Source organism: Alligator sinensis, unplaced genomic scaffold (assembly GCF_000455745.1).
Source record: "Alligator sinensis unplaced genomic scaffold, ASM45574v1 scaffold140_1, whole genome shotgun sequence".
In the NCBI taxonomy this organism is placed as follows: Eukaryota; Metazoa; Chordata; order Crocodylia; family Alligatoridae; genus Alligator; species Alligator sinensis.
The window spans coordinates 5,852,066-5,867,752 of NW_005841836.1; the positions used below are offsets into that span (position 1 = coordinate 5,852,066).

At 45.0% G+C, this 15,687-nt stretch overlaps 1 protein-coding gene across 5 annotated transcripts in view; it reads left to right on the top strand.

The window, feature by feature from the left end:
* Positions 1 to 15,687, top strand: part of PLCB1 (phospholipase C beta 1) — a 737,260-nt gene that overhangs the window by 164,485 nt on the left and 557,088 nt on the right. The window lies entirely within an intron of this gene.

The following is a 15,687-nucleotide window of genomic DNA, read 5'->3' on the forward strand; positions in this document are numbered from 1 at the left end:
AGCAGGAAAATCAGTTCTGAAGAATGTCACTTCATGAAAATCGTGCACTCTCACCTCCTCTAGTCTTTTCCAAAATGTCCATTCAAAAATAGATGAGCTTTCTAGTCTGCCTGTGAAGGTCACCAAGATAGATTTGGAGTACATAAAACAGTATGTGTAAAAAGGGCTGCATTTTTGCTTGTCCATCCTTGGCTAAGACTCCTACTGACGTCAGTGGGAGGTTTTTTTCTGAATAAGGACTAAAATATCAGGTCCAGCATCACATATTGCATTTGGCAGGGAGCAGAAAGCTTTTCCCTTTTAGGTCTCTTGAAAGTTTAGATGAAAGCCTTTGCTTCAGCCCCCCACTGTTGAGGGCACGCTGTTAGAAATAATGCACTCCACTTACTTCAAAAAGTGGAAGACAATGCTCTTCTATACACAATCACCTGGCAGCATGAGCCAATGGCAGAATATCTGACAAAAATATATTATGATTCTTTTTGTGTGGAGGAATATAATCATTATATTTTCTTATGATTATTGGTCTTGGTTTGGAAAGAGAGGCTTCCTAATAGAAATATTGCATTTTATCTGCTGCTTAAAAGTTCACTTCAAAGTCTCTCTCCTTCTGACTAGCTAAAAATTGCCAGGTTATTCTCCTATGTATGTGAATAAAAATCAGCAAAGTATCATTATGAAAGCTGCCTACAATGCACTTTGTATTTTCTTTTGAAGCTGGTCCTCCTCCAGTTCTGTTCTGTTCTTGAATTCTGGCCCCACCTCATCAGTTCTACTTTTCCTCCCATTATTACTCATTGGTGGTGACTGTGGAGAGCAGCTCCGTTAACACGGTTCCAAAGGAGCCAAACTAATTCTAACAAGTATACCACCAGTATTTATATCCACGCCAACTCCCACAGCTAATTACAGGGGGAAAAATCTGGATAAGAAACATCCAGTTGCAAAAAATCAAGTATTCTTGCCTTGTACCAAACCTTGGAAAAAAGAGCTCTTACTGTGTTTAGATACTGAGCTGTGAAATAAGTTAAACTTTTTTTATGGTAGGTCTAGTAGCTTAAGCAATAACATAGTACTTGGTCATGTGTGCCAGAAGAATAATGTAAAAGGGGATCTTATGGAACCCACTGACACACTCATTGAAACACTTTAAAACCAGAAGACAGCTGTGTAGCTCAATGGTCTTGCTTTCCAACCATAGAAACTAACTTTGTTTGATAGAGAGTATGTTGAAGTATGCGTCAAAAGACCCATGGCCTATTCCTTATTCTCCCTTGGCTAAACTTGGTTTTGGGGCAAGTCGCATACACCATGTTAGCCTGGAACTTGGGGAACCCAGCTTCACTTCCACTTGGAATGTGAAACTATTTTTGATGCAAAGTGTGTTGAAATCACCACTTCTTGTGGGAAAGGTTTTAGGTATGAAAAATTAGCTTTTAGATAAATGCTGCTTCATTGAAAAACTCCTGGAGGACTGAAAACTAAGAATCCTACCCCATTCTCATTCCAGGCTTCCCCCCTGCTCCCCAGGGCTCCTGCAGTTCTCCCCACACTTGTCACTCTCCTCCTGTCCTTAGGGTCCCCCCCACTTCCTTGTTATTGCCTGTGCTGTCTGTCCCAGGGGAGCAGGCAGGGAATGGTTAACCTGCCTGCCTGGCTGCTGTTCTTGTCCAGGTTAAGTCAGGCAGGCAGGTTAACCCTTTCCTGCCTGCTTCTCCAGGACAGAAAGCATGGGCAGCCACAAGGAAGCAGCAAGCATGGGGTCCGGGGGAGGCCGCAGTAAGCAGGGATCTGGGGTGCCAGGGAGGGAGGGTAGGCAGTGGGCCTGATCTGGGCCAATGGAAGAGGAAGGGTGGGTGGGATGTTTACACTAAGAGTGTAGCTGAGTGTGGCTACAACTTAGTTCCGTGGTTTTCAACCTGTGGTCTACAGACCCCAGGCAGTCCGCAGACTGTGTTGAAGGGGTATGCAAAAGATGACTATGATCAATCAAAAGTATGTGAATACCCACACTTACAATTCAAAAGCATCTGCACCTCCATTCAAATGTTTTTAGGGGTCTACAAATGAAAAAAAGGTTGAAAACTACTGCCTTAGTGTAACACAAGCTGAGTAGCATAGATCGTAGATAATCCTGCTCTAGCGTGGCATAACATTGAACTCTCTAATGACTGCTTAAAACTAATTTCAGGTGTTAATATGTGGACAGTCCAGGAGTTAAGAGCTCCAGGAGGTGCCCAAAATTAATGGGTCTCAGTAGTCTACCAAATAACACCCAGGGAAGAAAGAATGACCCAGGGCTACAGGAACCCAAAGCGCCAGGAGGGTAGGGGTTAATAGCCCGACCACCTGGGCTGGTCAGCTGACCAGAAGAAGGCAGGGCACTGGGCACATATAAACCCCAGGGCTGGGGCTAGGGTGTTGGCTCTCTGGCAGCAGCCAGGAGGGAAGTAGCTCTCATAAAGGAAGTTAACTGGAGATGCCTGACTGCCTGTTACACTTCGAGTAGGAAAGGGGCTATAGGACCTCATAGGGGACCTCATATTTACTGGGGGGGAGGCCCAGTAAATTGAGAGAGAAGCTTGTCTTCTAAAAGGGGTTAGAGTGTGGCTTATAGGACTCTTATTATGTTATAGCCCAGGGGCTCTCATTTATTTTGTTTGTCTGGTGGCTGAGGCTTTTTGGGGAGGAGGAGGCCTCTGGGGCACACTACTGTGCAAAGTCCGAGTGCCAGGGGGGGCACAGTGCCAGGGGGTGATTGGACCCCAGTGCCAGGAGGCACAGCACCAGGCAGCACAGAGACGGGGCAGACCCCAGTCCCAAGAGGCACAGCAACAGAGAGCCAGCTGACCCAACACCCTAGGGCACAGATCAACATTTTATATCATCTGCGAGGTGTGGGCCACTGTATAGGGGAGATTTGTAGTGGTGGATAGTGACCTCTAGTGTTGGGGGTATTAAATAGGCAGCCTTCCACCTGAATAACATCATAATTATTGTTCCATCAAGGCATGGCAGGTGAGATAGGTGGGTGGGTAACCCAGAGACAGAGGGTCAGGCCTCTGTTAGACAGGAGCAGGGATGGACCCTTGTCACACCCAGGCTTCTGAGCTCTAGTCTAATCAAGCAGTAGCCATACTGAATCATAGCCATGACTACATGCACATAACCACCCCGCCCTCCGCAAACATCCTGGTCTTGGGCTGAGGTTTCAAACCTAGCATGAGGATGGCATGTTCTTTGCTCAGGAGCCCAGTTCAGTTCTCTGTACCGCTAGGTGGGTCGGGAATTGTTACCATAGTCAGGGCATGTGTCTGGGTTTCAATTGTGAGACATGGGAGTCAGGACCCTGCCACACATTCAAAGTAAAGCTGGGTAGAAACCAGCTATAAAGTTGTTACACATTTTCAAGCACTAATTTTGTACTTGGTTGGCTCTTTTTATAGCTGGATGCACATCTTTATGGTGTGATAATTATTTTGCACTTGTGGCTGGTCTAAATTTATTGTGCAGTTAACAAGTTAGTTGTGTAATACATGTGATTAAGACCCTGCCACACATTACATAATGTGTGCATGTGCACGCTCTCTCTTGCTCTCTCTCTTTTTGTTCCCCATCTCCACTCCAGCATTAAGAATTGATAGTTAAGTGTGCTGGAAACTCCACAACCATTTCCTATCTCTCAGTTGCAATGTCTGTAAGTCTAAGCAAATTAAATTTCCTTTAATAAAGAGGCAAAGAACTGAACACGTGGGCACAGACGGGTTTGTTTTGCCTTTGTCATTAGAGGAGTACTTAGCATGGAAATCCTCTCTCGTTTATTTTCCTAATGGCATTGTACATCTTATGAACTGTGACTTCTTTTCCTGTGTATTTGGAAATGTTGCTGTTTTGATGTCTCCAGGTCTCTAGAGACATATGTAGAGAGACTGAATGGCAGTAAGAGAACAAATGTTTTAGAGCCAGCAGTTATTTCTCTGGGCTGGCCTTGCTGTAAGGATCTTCCCGTAAGAATAAGACCTGTTAGCTGGCACCGGACACTTCAAACAAACCCTGCAAAAAAATTTTAAAGAATAAAATAAAATTAGAAGGCATTTAAAAACTTGTTACAGATATTAACTTATGCTGCAAACATGTTTTCACAGCTTGCCAGGTGCTGTGCACATTCGTGTCCATTTGAAAATATGAAATATCTTACAAGCAGTGCCCTACCCTTTGCAGATTCAGCCCCATGTAAAAAATGCCATTTTGTATCAGGACAAAAAGCAAGGAGTTTCAGAACTTTTCAAAACAATCCAAAAATTGGGAGGGAGAGCAGCTGCCCACTCATCATATTATGGCACTCAGCAAAGCTAGGAGCTGGACTAGATGGCTCTTGATGCCCCCATGTTCCCTCAGATTCTACAGTGTAGAACAGGGCTGTCCAACTGAATGACCATGGGGCACATCATGCCATATGGACTCCTCAACCTCCCCATGCTGCACCATGACATGATGTGCCACATTGGCCACTGGGCCATGTGGAATCCTGAGTTATCCTGATCACCCAGACTGTAGACTATCTTGGTCCTGCCCTGCCCTAGCCCCAGGAGCAGGGGAAAGCAACAGAAGCAGGAGGAAGGAAGAGGAACCAGGAAAGCAGCAGTAACAGGACTGTGCGGACCGTCTCCAGATCCCATCCTCGTCGCCATGTGCGGGCGGCGGGGAGCGATCCGGGCCCTTTTTTGCGCCGCGCGGGCTGTGGCTAGCAGCCCGGGCTCGCTAGGTCGGAGAGAACAGGCGACACGCTGGAATTAGGCACGGACGCGTAATGGTTGATTCAAAGATTGTTTACTTACACCGAAGATGGTCGCGGTGTAGGCTGGACAGTTTCCCAGGCACAGCTCCGCTTAAATCCTCGTTTGAGGACTCAGACAATACTCGGATCACTCCCACGGAGTTGTCGAGGCTCTGTGGATCCTTTTGTTCACTCACAATTCACTCACATGAAGTTTGCTAGGCTCCGTGGGTCCTTTTTTTGCGCGCAGGGAGAGGGATACGTCGAGGTTTGCGCTCGGTGACGGGGAGAGGCTAGTGTTCGTGGAGTCCTCCCTTGCAGGGGTTCTCCTCGGAGGTCTCCAAGTTCTCCAACTTGGGCGGAAACCACTCAAGCTTTTTATACGGCTAGCAAGCCAATCACTAGCTGCTATGTGGGAATAATTTAACGCAATCCAATAATGGGGCTCGAATTATCATACAAATGGCGGGAACTCTTTGCACCGAGCATTTCCTAGCTGCAAAAAAGAAATGCACCCTGCAAAGAAAGCTACAATTTGGCGGGAAAATAATTCAGTGGTGCCAAAGCACAGACAAAAACAAAAATCACACCCTTTGGGTTGTGACAATGACAAGGATAGAGGGAACAACCAGCAGCCCAGGGACCACAGGGGAAGCATGCTGTTATGCTGCAGGTGGTGCTTGTTCCACAGATGACTGGCAATCATCTTGTGATTCGGACTGGCTAGGTCTAGGGTTCTTGCCTTGCCTCATTACACATTAGGCCCATAGGCTACCATTTGGACAGCACTGATAAAGAGGATGAGGGAAACCCAGAATGGGCACATTGGCTAGGGACAGACATTCAAAAAGCTTCAGCCTGAATTGATTCAATTTTTGCAGGTACGTTGAATCTGCCTAGGCTGAGTCAGTTTGTAACAGCACAGACATCCCCTCTGGACTGAAAAAAATGGAGGCACATGCCTGCAGTGACTCAGGCTAGAAGCTGGGGAGCACTAGAGCTGCCCTCCCTTCCCTTCTACAGTGCTGAGCTGAGGGGGAACATGGCCTGGCCCCAGAAGGACATTCTGATTAGGGAGGGGTTCCCCCACTTCCTGGTCAGCAAGGAAGCCAGGGATTTACACAGCATTTAGTTACACAGCATTTATCAGCCCATCAGGAAAACAAAACAATCTCTCATTAGTTTAAGCTCTTCTTAAACAGGTTTTTCCAAGGAAGGAACAAAGGGACATTACCAGCTACCTGTTGATTAGCTCCAAAAAGCCTTAAGCTGGCAGTGTCCTGTCTGCCTTTGTCCCCTTTCCCACAGCACGGATCATAGCCAGTGTGTGGTATGCTAATGCTGAGAGGTGTCTGTAAGGCAGAGGGGAGCGTGGAATCCCTGTTTGAGAAAGGAGTGGGGGTGGGGGGAACAGGAGGAAGCCAGGCATACCCCACTATACCTGCAGTCTCTGCTGGAGCTGCAGCCAGGGAGCAGAGCAGAGGGGAGGGGCCAGCCCTGCTGGGCTGGAACAGAGAGCAGAGCCCCACCCAGTGTTGCAAAGCATCTGGGATTCTAGAGGAGTCTGATTTAATTTAAACCAGGAAGGGATCTGGGGCAGACATTGCATAAACCAGTTTGACCCAAATCAATTAAATCTGATACTACATTCAACCAGGTTTATCTCAAACAGGTTTCAGCCATTTTCAAACTGGTTTGTGTGCCCTGAACATCTGTTCTTTTACAGGTTTAAACCAGTTTCTGATCACTTAAACCAGTTTGTGTTACGTCTGTTCCTAGCCTTTGAGCCTTGTCAGTTATCTTCAGGTCTAATGAGTATTTAATAACATATAAAAGCTGAAATAGTTCTAACTGGAGAGAGCAGTAGCGATGTATTGGGAGTGCATGGGGGTGCACATGCACCCCCCGATCAGCTGCGCTCGCCTCTCAGGCAACGGGCTAGCAGGAGCGCTGGTGCCCACCCTGTGAGCTCTGACCAGGGAGTGGGAGTGCCACAGTGCTGCCCCTGGAAGTGACTGCAGGAAGCGGTTGCTGATTGGTCTCTAGGGGGACACTCCCAGAAGCGGTTGTTGACTGGTCGCTGAGGGGTCATGTGCCTTCCCCCCGACTTAAGGAGGCACCAGTCGCCCATTGGAGAGAGTGAAGGATCAAGACAGGTTGACTTTTATAGCATGGGGTGTAAGGGACCTGGGTACAGCATGCTCCTTTGAATTGGGTACAGCCAGGACTTGAACCTGGTTTTCCCATGTTCCTTCAGTCTCAGATGAGTCCCATGACTATCAATCATGATGGGGATAAAAATGCTTTAATGGTTTGAACAGAAATCCCAGCATGAAATGTGAAAATATTTTTGATGAAAAATTTGTTTACATCACTGCTTTTTGTGGGGAAAAGTTTTAGGTGTATTGAATTAGCACTGTTAGATAAAATGCTGTTTCATTGAAATACTCCTGGCTAGCTCTGTTACTAAGTCTTGAGATAACATCTCATTTCATTGCTTGCAGAGAATGTTCTCGTGCTTCCAGAGACATTATTTCCCAAGGTTAATGGTGGATGTGTGATGGAGGACCAAAAATGGGCTATTTCTTCCTCTTTAGCTTTGACAAAAATGTGGGTTGCATCTCTCAGGCTCTTTTAAGGGATGATGCCTACACAATTAAAACATAGTGAAGGCACCATTTGGAACCTAACTTAACATCTACCTCCTGCTGATGTTAGAAGCCATACTCAGATGCTCCTGTTTTGCATTCCAGCCCTTAATAAGGAATGTTGGAGGAGGTCTGCCTAGCCTTTCTTAATGGATGTTGGGAACCCTTTCAAATTCCTTGGAGGCAATGTAAAAGCTCCCACTGATGAAAATGCTACGTGAAAATTATATTTCATGCTGTAATGTCACTCTGTGGCCAGCCATTATGAGTGGTGCAGAATAATCTAGACTTATACCAACCCCTTCATAATACCGCCACTCCCTCATAGTCTAAAGGGTTGATACTCCTGAGAAATGCACCAGGATTTTGCAAAATATTTGCTGTGACTATGTTCACATCCACGTTTAGTAGATTTCTGTGCTAGGATTGAACATTTATGTTTGTTTAGAAAGCTCTGCAATAGTTAAGCGGTTGTTTTGATTTCTCCCTAATGACAGCTAGGTAAAATTTTTTCCATGCTAAATCTGTTTGAGATGGTAGGGTTGTTTCATTGGAAATGAATATTTTCACTGTTTCTAAGAAGCTTCTGGTTTGTCGAAGGAAAATTGAAAGCTTAAGAACACCTCCCTGTTTTATTAAAACAATTTGAAAATTTTCACCAAAAACTTGAAAATGACAAGAAAAACAACAAAAAATCTTTCAAAAACACTCAGCGTAAATTTACTGTTTTCCAACAAGTCTGACTCGTAATGTTATACCAGAATTATTTTCTGGTTTTTATTAAGATTTACCACAGATTGCATTGGGGGTTTTGGGGTTTTGGGGTTTGTTTTTTTTATAATTGTTGTCTTGGCAAGTTCATGTGAGTTTCATTAGTCATAATAAACAGCATTCTTCCCTTATGTTTCTCTGATTCCCTTGAATGGGAAGTAACTGTTTGTATATGGATTGTTTAACTTCAGATTTGGGGCCAGATGGACTCATGCAAGGTGCATATGGAAGCAGCATTGCAAAAAAACCATTCCCCTTGTACATCTTGGGCAGCTGCCAGGTGCAGTCAGTCTCTGTGTTGCCTGCAGTGAAAAAAAAAAGATCAAGCGTTATGTCTGTTTTTCCAGAAATCACTCGGGGCCCCTCTACACGTGCAGGTAAAGGTGCAATGGAATGTAATGCATGATCCATGCCATCAGACCTCCTGCCATGCTCTTCCTTCACTGGCACCTTGAGCTGATGGACTCAGCATGGCTCGCAGTGGGGGCAATGTTACCCATGCTACCCCTGCTGTGAGCCCCACAACTCATGTGGGCGGTGGGGTTTGAAGTCGTCACAGCACTGGGAATGCTGCTCTCGCTGTGAGCATTGTTGGCTGCAGGGCTCACAGCAGGCATTGTATAGCTCGTAGCAGGGAGAACAGCCGCCACCACCACTGTCAGCCTAGCTTCTGCAGTCAATGTACCCAGCCTGTCTGTAGGGAGAGACATTCAAAAAGCCTGAGCCTGAGTTGATTCAATCTTTGCAGGTTAGTCTAACCTGGTTAGGCTGAACTGGTTAGGCTGAACAGCCATCCCCTCTGGACTGAAGAAATGCAGGTACATGGCTGCATGGCTCAGGCCAGAAGCCAGGGAGTCGTCCCTCCCCTTTTATAGTGCTGAGCAGAGGGGGGTGTGAGTAGGCTCTGGCAGGATGCTGTGATTGAGGAGGGGGGTTCTACCCTCCCTCACCACTCCTGACCAGCAAGGGAGTCAGCAGGGAGTTGATAACAGAACATTTAGCTCCCCATCAAGAAAACAAAAGCCTGTCTCATTTAGTTGAAGCTCATCTTAAACAACTTTTTCAAGGACAAGTTTCTTTGGGTAAATCTGATATCTTTTATTAGACCAATTCAGATAGTTGGAAAAAAAATTATTTGTAAGCTTGTGGGCTTGTGGGCGCAAACACCCTTTGTCAGACTGAGGAAGCTTCTGCAGTTGGTCTGTGCTTGGAAGATTTTTCATTTTTTCCAACTATTTGAGTTGGTCTGACAGGTTTTGAAGTTCTGTATGATGCTTGATTCTAACTTTAGATCATACACATTTGATTAACTGTTTTTAAGCTGAGCTCTCTAGTATCATCACTGGGGACTCCTGCTTTCTCACTGATATATAATCAGTAAGCAGGCTGTAGCACAATTTTTGGTAGTATAAAACCATTAGTGAAAAAGAAGAGTGGGCCAGATCCTAGTTGGCATAAATTGGAGCTGCTCCATTCATTCAAAGGGGATTAATCAAGAACACAGTAAGGGTTGCACAATCTCTTGTGCCTGTGGATTTGTACTGTCATATAAAAGTGAGTTGCACAATCTAGTCCTATATGAATAGATTTCTGCTGAGTTACTAATTAGAAACAAACCTAGCAGGAATAATTTTTCACTTCTTAGAAATCTTTGTACTATAAATTACTGTTCCTTTTTTTGTAATAATAAATTAAGAGACATTATTCTGTTGCAAGATTAATATGTCCCATTAACAATGGTTACAGGTCTCTACTCAGTGCAAAGCTGAACTTCTGCTGTTTTTGCTTTGCAGTTGCCATAGGCTTTCATGGCTCATCTAGCACACAGTACGGTTCCAGTCCTGGGTCTGTTGAGATCAATGCTTAGACTCCCACTGACATCAGTGGGAGAAGGATCTGGCCTGTCAGTTTTGCAGCAGGATTGCTGAGGCTTTCACCTCCTCCCCTTACGCTCCCTCCCTTGCTGAAGGAAAGACAAAGAAGCAACTACGGTGGCCAGTTTTTTGTGAACCCTGAATTTGTTAAAAGCAATTAAAGAATTGCCGTCTCCCTCTTCCATGTGGACTTCAGGCAATGAAAGCAAGTGTGAGTGGTCACAAAGCTCCCAAGGTCTGGAACTTTTGAAAAATGTTACTGCCCGAGGAATTCTTATTTAACCAAACCCCTCTGAAAGCTGCCTGAAGTGGCAGTGCAGTTGACGTGCCTTTCTCATTCTCTGGCCTTCAGGTTAGCTGGTGTGTTGCAAGGCTGTAAAGGCCTCTATTTTCACAGTTTGAAATGCAGGTGTAAAATTAAATTACAGAAACGTACCTCTCGCCTCCTAAAATCTGCTAACGACCGAGAACATAGGGCCATCTGTTTCAATGCTTTGCATAGCTGCTTCCCACCTAATTTACCACACCAGCTCAAAACCTCTCGAATGATAACTTTTTACACCCATCGGTTCATTTGAACATGGTAATAATGCATGTGAGACTGCTGTAAGCCTCTTTAAAAGGAGGTGGCCTCTCACCACAGTCCTCCCATCGCTCAGTCTTTGAAGCTTTTTGCATTCCATCCTATATTCTTCTTTACATTTCCTCTTCTAGAGGGAGCCCAGTAGGGCACAGGTGCCATTAAATTGTGTGGTTTCATTTATGGTTTGTGTGTTTGTTGACTGTTTTTTGCTTTGTGTTTATTCCTAATGCCTATTATTCCTGATGAAAACCTTTTTTCCATTTGTGTTAGGGGAGGTCTGGATATCCTTTCATAAAATCAATAAAGGATTCATGCCTTTTTTTAACGTATGAAATGTCAGGCCAGTTCTATGGTAAAAAGCATCTGACATTCACTGTGTGTGTGATTTCATCATCTTCACTTGTGATCCTTTTATTCTTCCACATTTTATTGGTTCTTCCCTCTCATGTGAATGCTGTTAAAGTAATTTATTTGTAACATTTGTTGAGCTTTTCAGTGTTCTGAATCCTTTGATTAGCATACTTTCTTTCCATGTGTCCATAGCTTCCTCAGAACAGCACTGCTACAATATTACAGTATTACCATTTCTCATGATTCTGTTACAAGTCTTGTTTTCCTGGAGTGTGCTTATAAAGTTCCTGCTTCTGCAGCCTGGTGATTTTAAAATGGCATATTTTTTAGAAGCTGAAAAATGTGGCTGCTCTCCCAATGGCTCAATAACCAGAAACCAAATGAAAAAGAATCCAAAGGATTCTAATGTATTAAAATATCATGATTTTTGAGCCCGATTTCTGATTTTTTTTTTTTTTTTTTTTTTTTTTTGGACTTGGGGAGTTAGTGGTGTTGAAATACCTATATGCATGTTGAGAAACGTATTATAGTTTTGCTAAGGACCTTGTTAGACCTTACACTTTTTGTTGCTCAAATGTTGATAGGTGTTAGTTCTAGCTTGAGTTTGGAGTAGTCACACGTTAAGACTAAAAATCTTCTCCGACTCTTCCTGAACTGCATAGCTGTGACTTGCCACTAGACAGTTGGGGAGTGGGGGCCTGGCTAGGAGCCACTAGTGTGAGTTGCCACTATAGAGTTAGTGAGTCAAGACAGGCTTCTATTCCTGCTCTAGGTGGGGTTATGGGGATAGATGGGTTGGGGGTGAGAACATGAATCTGGGAGGTGGAGAATTAATGCAATGGGGGTGGGTAATTAAATGAGAAGTGGAAAGGAAGTAGGGTGGGGGGTAGTTATTAAATGAAGTCAGCCACTAAAGGATAAAATAAAAAGAAGTGAAAAAAGAGTTTTAAAAGAAATAAAGAGGAAGTAGATTAAAGAAGCTCTCATGTTTTAATAAATTAGGACTTGGAATTGGGATGTGGGGTTGCTGGTCCATCAGGGGCATCTTTTAGCTCAAGTTGGAGAAGATGGCCAAGTTGGAGGTCAAGGAAAAGTTTCTGCTTGCTAGCTGGTATGTGCTCCGCTGGTTATTTACACAGGATTGCATCCTGGGTGGTGGGAAGGTTGCACCCCTGGGAGTGAGATGGAGAGTTGGCTTGGTGTCAGAACTGCTCCCTGGGCAGTAGAGTTCAGGAGGTGGAAAGTTTGTCCACACAGAATAGTGGGGTTCAGGGAGGGGACACTGCATAATGGGATGCTGGAGGACTGCAACTTAGGCACCTTCTTTGTGGGGAGTGGCCACACATTAATAGAACGAGCTGGGTAACATGGATGAGAGACAAACCTGTCCTGGAGTAGCCTAATTTTAACTTGCCTAAAGTGTACTGAAAATTAGTTTCAGGTGTTAATGTGTGGACAGTCCAAGGGTTAAGAGCTCCAGGAGCCACCTAAATTTAAAGTCTAATGAGGCCCTTTGATTGGTGGGGATTGCTTGTGAGATGAAAGTCTCATCACCTCAATGTGACCAAGAAAGTTCTGCTCAGGACCTTGTTACTCCTTACGCTGTAAACTGCACTAATGTTGATGGGTGTTAGTGCCAGCTCGAGTTTGGAGCAGTCACACTTCAAGCCAGCAGGGGCCTAGAGGGTTGAAAGGCAAGAAATTGAAGTATGCTGATTTATTGCAGTTAAGGACACAGTGAGCCTTTATTTTCTAATAGAGGGTATCCGCATGGTTTCTTGTGGGTGGTATTTTTACTCTGTTCAGTTTCATTGTGTTTCTCCTCTATCTTAGTTTCTCCAAGTGTTTTTTGAGTGCCTTATCTCTGCCTCTCTTCTTGGTTTCTTTCTTCCCTTATCTTCCTTTTGTTAAATGTCCTCTGTTCTCCTTCTTTCCTTAATTATATCTAGACCTCCTCATCCCATCCTAAACCTCAGTCTCAGTGTGATAAACACTAATGCAACTCTGCCATATTTCATTATTTTAATTCCTGCCAATATTCAAGCATCCCAGATGCACTAAATCAAAGAAGAACTCCATGTTGTGCGCTTATTTTGTTTTACTTAAAGTCGCACTTGCTACCAGCCATTTAATAGAGCATTGTAGTTGGCTGTTTCATTTCAGATGTTTTCCTTCATACCTCCAACACTGAGCCTGCCTTTGGTTTTGTTGTATTCCAAATGGGACCTCAACGTAACCAGCACTGTGGTGTTTCACAAGAGTTTGAAAGAATAAATAACTTCCTTCATTTGTTCCCTCTTTAAATCCCTCTTTTGTTGTCAAAGAATAGCCTGGTGTCTGCACTAAGAATATGAGGCTGCATTTGGAGATACATTTACAGTGGTATGCAAATACAGCATGAAATAAATTATAGAAGAAATAAAAACATGTGAGAGACATTCTTGCATTAATCTGACATCCCTGGGGTCTGAGAAGAAATTCTGCTCAGAGATAGACTATAGATATGAAATGAATATAGTAGAAATGTTACAGTAAGGCTGAGGGCCGTATCCTTAGCAGGGGTACACAAACATTTGCTGCTTCAAAGATTTTAGAGCAGGATGAATTTGGCACAGATGAATCATGCCTCCCTTCCCAATCTGGGAACCAGTCATGTTGGGTTCTGGAGGGACAAAGCACACAGTACACATCACAGTTTTTGGGTACTATAAATGAAATCTGCTTCTCAATAGAGGTCCCATGTTAGACATCATATCAGGAAGGCTTCATGCAGGTGGTCTTCAGCATTGCCTTTACACTGAAGGTGGGTTCTGTGTTGGCTTTGGCTTTAAGAGGCTGGGGATGGTTAAGATGAGGAGCACTCCATCTAGACTTTGATCTGGTGAAGAACACATAGGAGCAGCAATTTATCATTGGGTGCTGCTGAAGAAGGGTTGGGTTTCACCCAGTGAAACCTAGGGGATGACTTCATCCCATTCACATCCCATTTTGTTTCCATGATTCATTTGTTTATTCCTCCTTGGAAAATGCTGGGATTTCATGCATATGAGCTGAGTATCCCAGGGCTCTATGGCTTTCATTGGCCTTTCTATACCCAGCAGAGCTTGGGTTACAGATCTTGTCCTGATCCAACCATTTATGTCCACCTCAATTGCCATAGTATGTTGGGTGAAACAGGAGATGTAGCGTGGGGAAGTGGGACTTGGGAGGAGCATGGGTGTGTCTGTGAGTGTTTTCAGCTGAGAACTGAACCTTTGATAGATAATATAGTCATTTTATTAAGAAACAGTTACTCATGGGTACTGAGAGGGATAAGTGAACATGTATGTGCATGCATGCGCGCGCACACACACACACACACACAGATCTGGGGTGGTAGGTGCAGTGCTATGGACATAGCCCCTTTCAGTCAACCATGCCTTATGAGCAGCTGCAGGGGCTTTTTTTTTTTTTTTTTAAGTCCTCAAAGCAAGTAAGAATTCCCCCCTCCCCCCTGTGCTCAGCACCTCCCCCTCCTCCCTCACCCACAGTTGCCTCTGGGGCAGGGGGTGGGGGAGTTCCAGAGTCACTCCTGCCTGCTCCAGCAAGGCTCTGTGTGGAGCTGGGCTCATCTAGGGACAGCAGCACTAGCAGGTGGATCCCTCCTCCCTTCCTGGCCCTCTGGGCTAGGGACAGAAATTGCACAAAAACTGGTATATGTGGTTGGGAATCGGTTCAAATCTGTAACACCACAGAAGTTCAGTGCACTTTCAAAATATCTTAAACCAGTTTCAGCCAAACCTTGACCCGATGATCTACAGGGTCCCTTCCAGCCCTTAACAATCTATGAAATCTATGAGGATGGATGTAGTATCAGACTTAACTGATTTAGGTAAAATTGTTTTATTGAACTGCTGTCCCAGATCCCCTCACAATTCAAGTGAACTCACAGTTGCCCAGCATCAAGATACTTTGCACCTCCTCTGCAAACTTCCCCCTTGCATGGTGGGTGGGCTAGCCTTGCCCCAAATTGTCTGCTTCAGCCAAGCAGGGAGGCATTCTGTAGTGCCCACCATCTTCTGGCCTGAGCCACCACAGGCATGTGGCTGCATTTGCAGAACCAAAAGTAAATGTCTGTTCACTTGCTTATCAGTTGTATTTATGCAGCTTAGACTAACCTGCGAAGATTGAATCAATTCAACCTTGGGCTTTCTGACTGTCCGTACTTAGCCCTGGGTTTTCCTGCTAGCCTGGAAGTAGATGTGTTGGAAGAGAACCTGGCTGCTGCTGTTCCTGTCTCTGACTGAGCATAACTCCTTGCAGAGCCTGGCTGGAGTGGGGAAAGATTTGCTATGAAGCTGTCATCCCAGCCTGCCTCTGGATCATTTGGGGACAGCAGTGGGTGGGAGAGGGAAGGAAAGGGAAGGGGATGTGCCACTGTGCACAGAGGGGAAGGGACGGAGGAAGGAAGATTTTTAAGTGCTTGAGGGACTTAAAAATAGTCCCTGGTTGCTGCTCTTGTGGTGAAGTCTGCTCGCCCTGGTGATGGAGGAGGCTGGGAACTGGTGTGCAGCCCCTCTGCAGTTCAGGTCCCTGCTCCTGCACCCTCTTTTCCAAATCCTAGATCTGCTGGGTCTCTCACACACACACACACACACACACACACACACACACACACACACCCCCCCCCCCACTCTGGGACAC